This window comes from Notolabrus celidotus, chromosome 8, assembly GCF_009762535.1.
Source record: "Notolabrus celidotus isolate fNotCel1 chromosome 8, fNotCel1.pri, whole genome shotgun sequence".
NCBI lineage: Eukaryota > Metazoa > Chordata > Actinopteri > Labriformes > Labridae > Notolabrus > Notolabrus celidotus.
In genome coordinates, this window is record NC_048279.1 from 11,195,660 (window position 1) to 11,208,374 (window position 12,715).

The following is a 12,715-nucleotide window of genomic DNA, read 5'->3' on the forward strand; positions in this document are numbered from 1 at the left end:
TCTGTCTCAGCAGCCCTCCAGCAAGGTGTGTTCTATCAGCACTCCTCTCAACACACACACAGACACACACACACACACACACACACACACACACGGACACAGACAGAGAGGCACACACACTCCTCTTGACAAATTAATCTCATATTTTAAAGAGAAGTAGAGTGGGCTTGACCAGTAAGCCTCTCATGTCTCTGATCCTTCAGTCCTCTGACTAGAATTTAAAAGAAGTGGCTTTGAGGGGGGAAGGTGATGGTAGAAGAGCGAAGAGGGGTGGGGGGTTGGAAGGTAAAGGGAGGGAGAGGGGAGGCTGCATTTTCACAATACAAAACTCACATAACACTCTGCTCCTTATTCAACTGTATATAGTTCTTGACTCTTGCCCACAGCACAATGGAAGAAGACAAGCAAGAATAGAGGACTGGAGCTGCCAGCTGAGACTTTGCCAAATACTTTAAAGCAGAACGCCTCGGGCATAAACTGTATGTTTGTGTGTGCATGTTTGTGTGTGAATGTTTGTGTGTGTGTGTGTGTGTGTGTGTGTGTGTGTGTGTGTGTGTGTGTGTGTGTGTGTGTGTGTGTGTGTGTGTGTGTGTGTGTGTGTGTGTGTGTGCGTGCGTGTGTGTGTGTGTTTGGTAGCAGCACTGGTAACTGGAGGTGATTTGGGTTTTGATACTATTTCTGTTGCTGTCTGTGTTGCTGTGGGTTTGCTTTTGGTTTCCACATTCAAATAAACTTTGTTGTATTAGAATACTTTATCATGAGGAAGATAAAGAAGGAATAATTTCATAATTTTTGAAACAAAAACACCCTGCTAAGGCTGGAACATTTACACGCGTTTGTCAAAGGGCCTCAGACAAAGGCTTACAACATATCATGTTACTCTGGGACTAAATTATATTGCAATTAATTACATATGTAGAAAATACAATGCTATTCTGTCTGTTTAAGGCTTTATTAATTCCTGACACAAGATAAAGTTCCCTTGATAATTAACTGTCAATCAATTGGACTGGAATATGAACAGACAGAAGCTGTCCATATCCAGCGCATATAATATTTAAAAATGTAATACTGCCCAGAATGCCTTGCTGTGCTCAGAGCATTAATTGTCACCACAACTGTAAACACTGGGCCTACAATGCCATATAAGATTTTTATGGGGTAATTTGGTGATATTACACTGCTTTTGTTTTTCAGTTTTTGATGGCGGTGCGGGTAATTTCCTTGCTGAAGAGGCCGAGCACAGACGAATGAAAGAGGACACCCTAATTAGCACTGCAGGATTTGTTAAACAATTCCTCTTGAGGATGGAGCGGTATTGCAGCAAGAAGGTAAATATTTGAAGTTGTACAGTGGTTACATCTCCAAGTGTCTGTGCAATTGTGTGTGTTTGTGTGCCCAAGTCTAATGGTCGAGCTGCCTGATTACCCAACAGTCGCGGGTTCTCTTACTTTGAAAATATCAGCAGGGAGGCGAACACTCTGACACATTTTATGCTTCTCCAGCAATTACACTCCTCCCATATGATGGACATGTAGAGGGAGAGAGAGGGGGATAAAAACTCCCACTGGGCCTCACATTGCCTGTGAGCTTAAACTGTGACTGCACTACTTAGTGATATCCTCAATCATATAAACAACCTCCGATACATTTCACATTGTCCCCTCACTAATTCATGACCTCAATTTTATTAAGGAAATTTTGTTTTTGCAGCAAACTTGTTGGGCAGGAGGGGAATATGTGAGTGATTCCATGGGAGAGAGGAGCATTACAGTGCCAGGGGCTACTGCATTCCTGGAATGAAAATTCATAAATAATGCAGGCCTGGATAACAAAAAGAACTCCCCCGCTGTCTCGCTCAGCGCTGCGCTATCCAAAGGCCATGCAATATCACTCAAATCTCAGAAAAACACAAATTATTAGACACAAGCCAAGATTTTTTTTGTCAGTCGTTTCTTGACTCTGGACAATGGGATGTGCTGACAGAAAAAACGGCAGTATCCTAGCAGTCTGCACTTGGGGCATGAATTGTCAGGAAGTTGCAATGAAATAATGATGCGACTCCAAGCCACAGAAGCTGAGCTGCCTCTCCTTTGGTTTCCAAAACTGCATGTGCATTACCAGCTTAACAACATGTCAGAATAGTAAAAAGCGTATGAGCAACGCCTGAAAATTATAATTAGCTTAGCGTCAACTGCTGCCCACCAAGTTCTGCTGAAGGCAAACCAGAATAAGTTGGCACAATTCAAGATAGAAAACCTTGAATATCCAACTGATTGATTACTCACGCACTAGAGTTTGTTGACTGACAGAAATGCCAATGACTTATCAGTGGCACGTGTGGAACATATAATTGTTGAAGTGACATTTCAATTCAAGAACCAGCCTTCTAATTGTAAAGGCGTTGCTATAATAGGTGTGGCATTTAAAATTTTCACTTAATCACTGTTTATCTGCATCTCCAGAGAAGCGGCCTGCAGGGCCTGAAATACCAGCCACATGTGAACAACAAGCTCACACACACACTTCACCAGACAATTGTATGTGCAGCCCCAGGCAAGACACACACATCCAACAATACAGTGCAGAAAAGTACAGAGGGAGGAATGAAGGTAGGATTACAATCATCATCCTCCCCAGATCCCATACATCACCTTCTTCTTCATGTGACTCTATGTGTGTATTTGTGCGTGCGTGAAAAAGGCACAGAAGGAGTGTGTGTGTGTGTGTGTGTGTGTGTGTGTTGGTTTGTGTGTGTGTGTGTGTGTATGTCTGTGTGTGTGTGTGTGTGTTTGTATATTATCTAACCTCCATTCACAGATGCTCCCTATTAATCATGAAGCGCAAAGACAGACTGCCTCGCTTTTATTATCACTTTCAATAAGGTGCGAGCTGTAGAAGAATTAAGTACGTTGCCCACGTCATTGCGAGCACCAGCACCAGGTAGGCCAGTGACACACAATGCAACACTGATATAACATGCTGCATTCCAGCATGTATGCTGGAAATTAAAGCAGACTTTTGCGTTGTTTTGTCTTTGGGTTTAAAAATAACGTGGGAGAGTGCAGGTATGTGTGATAAGTGAAACAATTCAAACATAGGGTTCTCAGACCGTGGCTGGAGGAGTGGTGCATTAGATGATCCATGTATGAGACATACTGACAAATTGATGTTTCTGATTACAATGCATTTGCATTTTTAAATTAAAGTTATGAAGCTCCGTTCTATTCCCTTGCCAAGGAAAGCCAGATTAACATGCCATGCAAGGAAAGTGTGTGATGCTTTTTTAAAGTTGCTTGTTAATGGAAAAATATCTTAAGATAATCACTCAGAAATCTTATTTCTATTAATATCACTATTTATATATTTTTTTGCTTACTTAATTATTAATCTATTGGAGATATTCCTCCAGTGGTTTACTTCAAGCAATTATTTATAATCTTCTGTGAAGGGGAGAAGTGAGGAGGTCTAATTTAAATCCATCGGAGCACATCCATACTGCTGCAATTTTCACTGCCTTCACAATAATTATGATTTATCAAAATGCATTTGCTGATGTTAATTATTTAGCACTGCACGTTTAAAAACACAGCCAGCATAAAAAATATAGATTGCATGCAGTTGAATGTTGTTAGTCACGGAAAGGCTTCACCGGCTGCAGCATCATGCAGGAGGGTAGAAGTTCATGTGTGAGGTGTGAAAATCAGCAGAGTAAAGCAGGTCACAGTGCTGAAATGTGTCCTGACGTGCCTGTTGGACCTATGCTGGTGGTGCTGCTGGTGGAGGTGCAGGTGGTGCCTGGCCCGGGCCCGGTAAAGTCTGCGTGGATGTATGAAGACAGAAGGCGCGAGTCAGAGAGATCTACAGCCACTGGATCTCCGGTGGCCCTGCTGGCATCATTAGGCTACCTTAATGCTGATGGAGATGGAGTGGACGAGCCGGGACTGGAGCAAAACAGCTCAAGGCTGCAAACGTTTGGTGAACCAAAACGAACACGACACATGCACACATAAAGCAGGCGGGCTGTAGCTCTGTGCCGTGAATGTCATCATTCAGACTGCGTGTCAAACAGACAGCTTTGTGCACAAAGTCTGCATCACTATACTTCAAAGGAGGTGCGCTGATTTTCATAACCGCACCATGCACACACACAAACACTCACGCATTCTACCTCCAAGTCTGTCTCTCTCTCTCTCCCTCTCTCTCTCTGTTACACACATGATTTCACACGCGCGCGCGCGCACACACACACGTCCCATAGCACCGCACAGCACATCTGAACAGCTGATAATAAACATTTCCTGTGAACTCACGTTGTCTCAGCCACCCGAACACCGTTTAGCCAAGCAGCAATGTAGCCGATCTCACCCACTGAGCCCAGTAAAGGCCGGAACCGAACGTGCCCGCTTACCTTTCCGACGTAAAGCCATTCCTTTAGTCCGATTCCATGCTCTAAGAAGCCTGCTAATGCCGAAGACGGTGCAATCCCCGCGGTAGAAATGTGCCTTAAGACGTGGTGCTCCTGTTAAAAATGTGAACGAGACACCTTTCTGTGTGCCTGCTGGTCTGGTTTCAAGGCGGCGGTGCTGATGCTGATGATGCTCGCTCTCAAATGCCGATAGAGGAGGAGGAGGAGGAGGAGGGAGAAACGATTTTGCGCGGAGAGGGAAGGGATCTCCTTGCTGCTCCGCCGTGCGGTGTGACAGGGAGCCCGGCGCGGTGCGTTTAGCCGCAGTTGAACCCGAGGAGGCTGACGGGTGATGCTGTTGCTGGTGAGGCTCGGTGCCGCTATAACAGCATCCCTGGATCATACCACCGCACCGAGGAGAAGGGGGTGTGGCACGGAGCGGCCACAGACACAAACACACACAGGCACAGGCTCCCTCACGTCAGGAGGTCGTCTGGATCGTTGGTTAGGCTCATTCAGGTGAAGCCATATGGCTGCACTGTCGTCCTGTGCTGGAATGCTGACTCATTAAAATAGGTAAAACGTGCAAGTTTGGTATTTTCCCCTGTTTTCTGCTCGTGCTGCAGCTTAAGTAACCTTTCAGTTGCATATTTTAAAATATCAAAAACAAGTCATTCCAAGGAGCAACAGGCCTGAGAGCATCTGATGTGGAATTAAATCACAAAAAGCCTGCATAAAAAACATGCAGCCATTGCAGAAGCTGCTAATTACATGGAGTAAGAAAACAGTGGCAGTGGTGATTAAAATTAAACAAAAAATTGCATTTCCAAAGAAATACATATAAGTAAGTTAAAATGTAATGCTAATTTATTGCTCCCGTGAGTCTAGTTTTTAGAAACACCTGCAGATCGTCTCATAATATCCGTTTTACTTCGCTAAATGAGCCACCTAATGAATCTGACCTGTGGTCTGGGTGTGCAGCATTGGTTGGGGTATTCCAATACAGCCATGAATGGCTGGTACAAACAACGTGTGAATGACAGGGGTTCTAATGATGCAGTTTATTATTTCCCCAATGCACAGTACGCGCGGGGCTACAAACAACCATTTTGACAGCTGCTTCAGTCTATCTGCCTCTCTGCCTGTCTCGCCATATCCCCAACACAACACAGCACTATGCTGTTCTTATCAACAATAGGTTTTGGCACTTTCCATCAGTTTCATCACCAGTCCTCTCTAAGTGGAGGTTGTGAGTCCAGCAGTACAGGGCAGAGATTATTGGTATTTTTCATATGGATGTTGGTTGTCAATGGGTGGCCACCAGACTGTTCCTCTCCCCTAACAATGACTATAACAGATTGTAATGGATTTTTATCAGAAGTCCAAAGACCTCCACTGTTTCAGAGAGTGAGCCCCTATGTTGAAGAGCTGCATGTTTCTGAGCCTCCATGTTTGCCTGCAGAGTCCTAATGGCAGGCACATTACACCTCCAGCGGCTGGGTAAACGCTCTTTTAAAAGAGCAGTTCCTCTTCTGCTCGACACATCTCACAGAGACATCTCCTTGACAACCAGTTCAATGCAGGGATTTGAAATGTCACAGTTTTTACTGTGATTCTTTTTTATCATCATGGTCTATAGAGGAGAGATAATAGATGTGCAGACGGAAAGAAGATTCGCCTTGCGAAAGGAGAGACATAGCCTTCACTTATTATCCTCTGAAACACGACAAATACAAAGTAAAAGTTCTGTTTCAAACCACACATTTGTATGATAGTCTAATGTAACACACTCAACATGCAGCTTTAATGGAAGGGAAAGTTAACAGAGCAGACCCAGCCGACATTTTATCCGATAATTAGCATCATTAGAGCCACAGATGCTCTACAGTGCTGCTCAGAGTGCATTTCAGACATAATGTCAGTTGCATTATAACTGATGTCATCAGCTTGTAATGTAAATTGCATTAAAATGCTATAACTTAATTAAATACTACCTTATTTAGTGAAAAAAAAAGTCAGTGGAAACTAACAGGAGACCATGAGACCATGTTTGCTGATCCAATTATTCCTGCCCTATTTGGACGACATGGAAGCCCAACTGAGTGTACAGGGAGGGATGGGGAACAGAGGTGGATTTAGAGCCGGTACTCCATAAAAGCAGTGTGAGAGTGAAAAGAAAGCTTCTGTTGCTGTTGTGAATGCTAAAACAGAGTCTGGTGAGAATAACTTTGATGGGAAGCTGTCCTGATATCCCTTTTTTTTTCCTCCCCTGATTAGAAGCAGCTCACGCCTTCTCCGTGTGACACATCTGTTACAGCCTGAATTGCAGGGATATATTACGCCTTAAATAGCGTCAGGAGACAAGAGATAGATCCGTAATGCATCCAAGACTTAATGCTACTCGGAGCCTCAGCAGTAATATCGGATTTTAAGTATCCCTGCACTACTTCACTTCACAGCTGGAGGCAGTTTCCATGAGCATTATTTAGTCTGCTACATGCAAACTGCAAAGCCAACACAGTTTTTCTCCACGGAACTCTGTGTTCCTTGTAGGCTGTGATCGATTGGATAGTGATCAATCCTTCCACCATGGAACACAAGGTGAATGTTGCATGCTGTAACTAGAAACTAACAATTATCCTTTTGTTTCTTCTTCTCTAGTTCTTGCTGATTTTCTCTCTGTTTTCCTCTTTATTTCCCCCGACTCTTCCTCCCCACGTTTTCCTCCAAACTATCCTCTCCAATTTAGCTCCTTGTTTCTGTTCACCCCTTTATTTCTCTCCATCTTTTTCTTATCAATCCCCCTTTCACAGCTCCATCACTCTCCAGGGTGACGTTGCTGAAGGGGTTTCTCTCATTCTGTAATGAGGGATCTCAGATCAATGCTGTCAACAATACTCGCCAGCTGCACCAGAGATACAGTATAATACTGCCCTCGCGGTAGATGCCTTATCTCCAGGGGTCTTAACAGTTGACTTGGGTTTTCTTTCACTGCAAGGGTGTATGGGAGATGCTCCACCACTCTATTCTCCACCAGTACTATGGCTCCACCCAGTCAGCCAACGCTTGAGTGCCTCACAGGAGACAGAGCCAGCCATTTATTGAAATCTTTTTTTAAATGACAAAGCGATGACCTTTCCGATGCATGTGTTCCACTGCCATAAATTTCCACAGATTTCATTTTACATTTCCTCCAAGCAGTCACAACCAAATTACACCTCTACAGCCTCCAACCTACGGGCAACGAGCCAGGATTTTCATCTCCAATTATTACTTTTTTACTCCAATGGTGCTTTTGCACTCTTGGAGGCAGATAAGTGTTTTGGAAATCAAAAAGGGCTGGTATAATCTGTCCCGAAAAACACACAAACTCTGACAGCACTTTCAAAGGCTGTCCTTTTCTGAGCCTGTCATCAATTTCCCCCCTGAAAAAGGAAAGGGAAGAAAAGAAGCAAGCACGGAGAGGTATCTATTGATTAATCACTAACAGTAAGAGCCCTGATGTGCGAGGGATGTGAACCAGTTTCAATGTGTTGACAGATAAAACAGCTTTATATCCTCACCTTGGTGACACATTCTCCTTCAAGTCTTTTTCACTTAATTAGTCATATCCCCAGAAAGGGCATGACATTAATAAATTCTACATTAAATCCACATGTAAAAACTGAGGGGGATTTGAAAGAAAGCAATATTTTTAACCAGCAGTGCAGTGACATTCAATAGCTAGTGAAGAGCGGCTGGAGATTGCACTACAGAGGACACAGAGCGATACAGGGGAGGACATCACTGCACCAAACACGTGATGCAGGAATTATTGATTTATAAGGCATATCTTTATCCTTACAGTATGCATGAAAGTGAAGAGAACATCAAGAGCACCCCTCGATCACCTTCAGCAATGGAATCAAGTCTTTGTTCTGGGCTCAAACAAAGCGCGAACACACACCTTTTGGTCCAAAAACCTGGGCTAAAAAGTGCTTTCTGCTTTGGACCCCTAAAATCTAAGGCTTGTTCCCATAAGGATCAAAGTGTGTGTGTATGTTTCAGGGGGCTTTTTGTATTTAAGTGTGTGCAGTGTTGAGTGCTTTCCTCAGACTGTGCAAAAAGCCCTCAGATAGCGTATGCCACCCCAAAGCATGGGCACTTCTCCTCTTCTCCTTTTATCAGCGCACACTTCTTGCTCTTGCTACCCTGCTTACCTGTGACAGGAGCGCCTTTCAAACGTACCTCATTGCATTTCAAACGCCAGCGACTCCCACTCCCGTTTCGAAGACTCCCCCACACACGTACACGCACGCAGCTGTCAGATGCCCAAATATTGTATATCCCCTGGCCTTCTCTCCCACCCCTTCCTGAACTAACTCCTCCACAACCTCGAGTTGTTGAGAAAATAATATTTTATGCATGCCACAGCAGCCCACACACAGATACAGCTTATGAAAGACATACCGAACCTACTTTCCTGCCAACATTTGTGTGCGTGTCGTGCATGTCTCTCTCCGTCTCACGTATATTTCTGTGAAGCTTGTTTTTTTTTCATAACAAATTAAGATACACTTAAATAATGTTTATGTACTGAAAAGCAAGAATACTTAGCCAATAACTTGTTTTGCTGTGTCTCAGGGATCAATATACATTATGTAAATACTCACTCCATAAAACTTTAAGGTGCAAAAGGGCAAAAGAGTTGAGTTTTGGCATAGGCAGCCCACTCCCAAGAGAAATATCACAGCAACAGAATCGGATGGTGCCTGCCTACATACCTCAGCATTTGTCAGAGCAGGAGAGGACACAGTACAATGAATTTGCATCTGTTTGAAGTGTTATTATTAATTCATGCCAATGAGACTTTGCATAAAAGAGGCTGGAAAAATTTTTTGAAAGGGGGAAAAAAAGTCCCAGTATAAGCACAGAGGCTGTTTGATCTTGTTTTGTCATCTTGTTCTTGCTCTGCTTGTGGAAACCATATTGTCGTCAAGTATCTTTACATTAAGGCGCTCTCAAAGTGACTTGGCCCTTTGGGAACAACAAGCAGCTGGAAAGCGTAGGCCTATCTTATTTAATCAGCATGTGTTGAGCTAAATGACGAGCTATTATCACCGGCCACCCGTCGACTGCAGCTCGGCTCCTCAAACATCCAAAGCAAAAGGTCAAACACTGATAATGAGTAGACAGAGAGAGCTATTCCCAATAAGACATGAACGTAAAATTTGAATGGGAAATTAAGGTTGAATACACGAGGAAGAGATACAGCAGGTACATCTGGCAATCCTTTCCAGCTGTACTCACTATTTACTCTTTGCTTTGTTTTGCTGTCTCAACAGGTGCTCGTGTGTGTGTGTGTGTGTGTGTGTGTGTGTGTGTGTGTGTGCCTCCTGCGTGTACATTCATTTTTAAGCATCCACAGGGTGTCCTTGTTGATGTACCTGCATGTGTATAAGGTTTCAGTTGCATATGTGTGTTGCTGGTGTGTACATGCTGGCACAGCTATTTCCCCTCGGAGTATGAGCGCTGGTGGTGTTAAGGGGGGTGACAAATAAACTGGTGGCATATTATCAGCAGCAACACAAACACTGGCTGGCAGCATCCCAGCTGTTAAAAGGGGGTCTTTATTTGTGTATGTGTATGACTCTGTGTGTTTGAATCAAGGAGAGAGAAGCACAGAAGGGTTTTGCCAAGTAGGAAGGTTTTGCCTTCAGGGAGAGGGGTAATTACACCAGAGCACATAGAAGATAAAAAATATTAATGGTATTACTGGTCAGCGGGGTTCTGTCCTTGGGCTGTCCTGGAGACGCATATCAAGCACGTTCTGCTAATACTGTTGATTTAAATCTATCTTACAACAAATACTGTAATTCCACAGCCACCTTTCTGCCTGCTTTTGCATCTAATAAAGCTGTCACTGCATACTGAGCAAAGTAACCATCTTTCAAGCAGAGGGCTTAAGCTCAAGCCCCAGTGACAGCAAGCATTTACCTTCCTTAAGTGTCCTTGAGCATTTTACTTAATCCCCAGCCGCTCGAGGGGCGCTGTTGTGGTGCTAACCTGTGCTCTCTGAGGAGGCAAGTGGAACATGAATTTCCCCTTCAGGAACCAGAGCTTCAACATGAAACAGCATAACTCTGATAGCTCTGTCCATGGTGCTGAAATTCAGCAGTTCAGTTCTAGACATAAGGCACAAACCTTTTCAAAACACCATGCTAAGTGCAACTGGTTTTCAGTATGCAAAGCATTCACAGTAGCAGAGTGCTCAAATTAAGCATACTCAAAGATAACAGCATGCATACTAAACTCACTTGTATTCAAGTGTGCAGTTGATGGACAATTTTGTATTACAATGCAATATACAAATGACGGAGATGAGCTGTTTGCAGCTGCAAAAGATTGAAAACTGTTGTTTTCAGGACAGCTTGGACAGAACCACAGATTTTTCAGTTTCTTTTTTTTACACATAAATTTCACTTTTTAGGAGTACAAATGAATCAGTATCAAGTATGTTTTTTATAGCTCTGGAAGAACATTTTCAAATGTGCAAACTTTATGTTGTCATCCGGGTTAGTGTGGCTTAATTTATCAGATTTTCTTAATAGTGTGAAGTTTGAAAGATGTAATATGATGTCCCTTAGGCAGGGAGGACAAGAAGTAAAGACGTTGTAGAGTTAAAAGTATGGGATCCATCCCTTTCTCAGCTTGACTTCCATACTGGTGCCAAAAAGCGAGGAAAAATCTTTATTTCCTGCCTCTGTATTTTCTTTTTCTTTTTAAAACCTGTCTCTTTCAAGTGCCCCGACTTTATAGAAGTGACATAATAAATCACTGGGTGCCCTTTTTGAAGCGAGATGTTTCAAACTCTCAGTTTGAATGATGCCTGCCAGAGTGTCTGTGTGTGTAAAACCACTTAGCCATGTTTTTTCCTTCCTGTAATCCTAAAAATCTGACACTTTTTCAAAGTTGTTTACTTTTATTCTTTGGGAGTGGGGGTTGGGGGGCATCTTTGCCTTTAGCAGATAGGACAGCTGAAGAGAGACAGGAAATGTGAGGAGTAGAGAAAGGGGCGAAGACATGCAGCAAATAGCCATGGCAGGAAGCCCAACCAAGGACCACTGCAACAAAGACTATAGCCTCTGTACATGGGGCGCACTTAAACCACTTGGCCAATGGCGCCCCATGACATTTGAACTTTGAAGTGGACTTTTTGCTTATATAATGTACATTACAGAATAAAGACAAAGTATGTGTTGATGTAATACTTGACAGTGGTTTCCTGCTTTGACTCAACACTCTGTACATCTTGTGATTTACATTACTGTAGATGAAAGTGAACATCCAATCTTTGAAGTAGTGCAGTCAACTCTTGCATCATTTCAATGCACTAAACATTACAGTCATTTAGGGAACAACATTTCAAGCAAAATATGTTGACCAAAACCGGATTCAGTGGGGTCAAAAATACACTTCCTTAACAAGAAACGAAAAAAAAACTGGTAGGTATTAAGAAGCCCTCTGATCATAAAGAGGCATTATATGTGACCACATATAGTTACAGGCATACAGCCTTTGAACTATAAAGGGGGAAATGTTTAAAAGACTTAAAAAAAATACACAGAAAACTCTGAACATGATGTTAAGGTTATCCTCAGCCCCTAACCTGCTCTAAAAATGTGCCACAGTAGCAGCTCCATGTGTAAGGATTTTTCAGAGCTATGAGGTGAGCCATCAGTCCTCCAAAGAAGCTTTATGAATCAAATAGAAATTACTTCTTTCCAAAAGATCAAAATTATTCGAGCAGGTCAGAAAAGTATTGATCAAAAAGCCACAGTGTGTGTAGTTTTCTGAAGCATCTCCGTCACCCTGAAATATCATCAGACAACTCTTTATGAGTCCCATTTCAATGTACCACAACAAGAATTCAGCTGTCACTGCCCTTGACTCAAAATTATTCAGAAGAAGTCCCAGGAAGTGGACGGGATCAGTCCAGCTCTGAATGCTCCTGTTCATGCCACTTAGAAAGCTTGAGACAGGATGTTTTCCTCTTTCTGTGTAAAGTTTCCTTTTAATGATATATTAAAAGTAAACACTAACAAAAACAGCATGGGTCTCTGCAAACGTTTTCATCCTGTTGCATAAGGGAGCCACGAGCCAAAACACTTTGATGTCCTAAGTTGAAGGCCATAAAAAACAGTCAACTTCTCAGTATGAGAACTTTTTTTTTTATTATTGGGCCAAGGTTTGAACACTTAAGGGGAGCTAAACTGAACAATTTCTTTTCCAATGTGTCTGCACTTATCTCCGGTCTGAAGTGGGCAG

The 12,715-nt window shown here is 43.0% G+C and overlaps 1 protein-coding gene across 1 annotated transcript in view; it reads right to left on the reverse strand.

The window, feature by feature from the left end:
- Positions 1-4,749, reverse strand: part of tenm1 (teneurin transmembrane protein 1) — a 178,588-nt gene extending 173,839 nt beyond the window's left edge. The window contains 1 exon segment of the mRNA XM_034690429.1: positions 4,412-4,749. The gene's annotated coding sequence lies outside the window, so the exon portion shown is untranslated.
- Between the last annotated feature and the right edge of the window lie 7,966 nt (positions 4,750-12,715).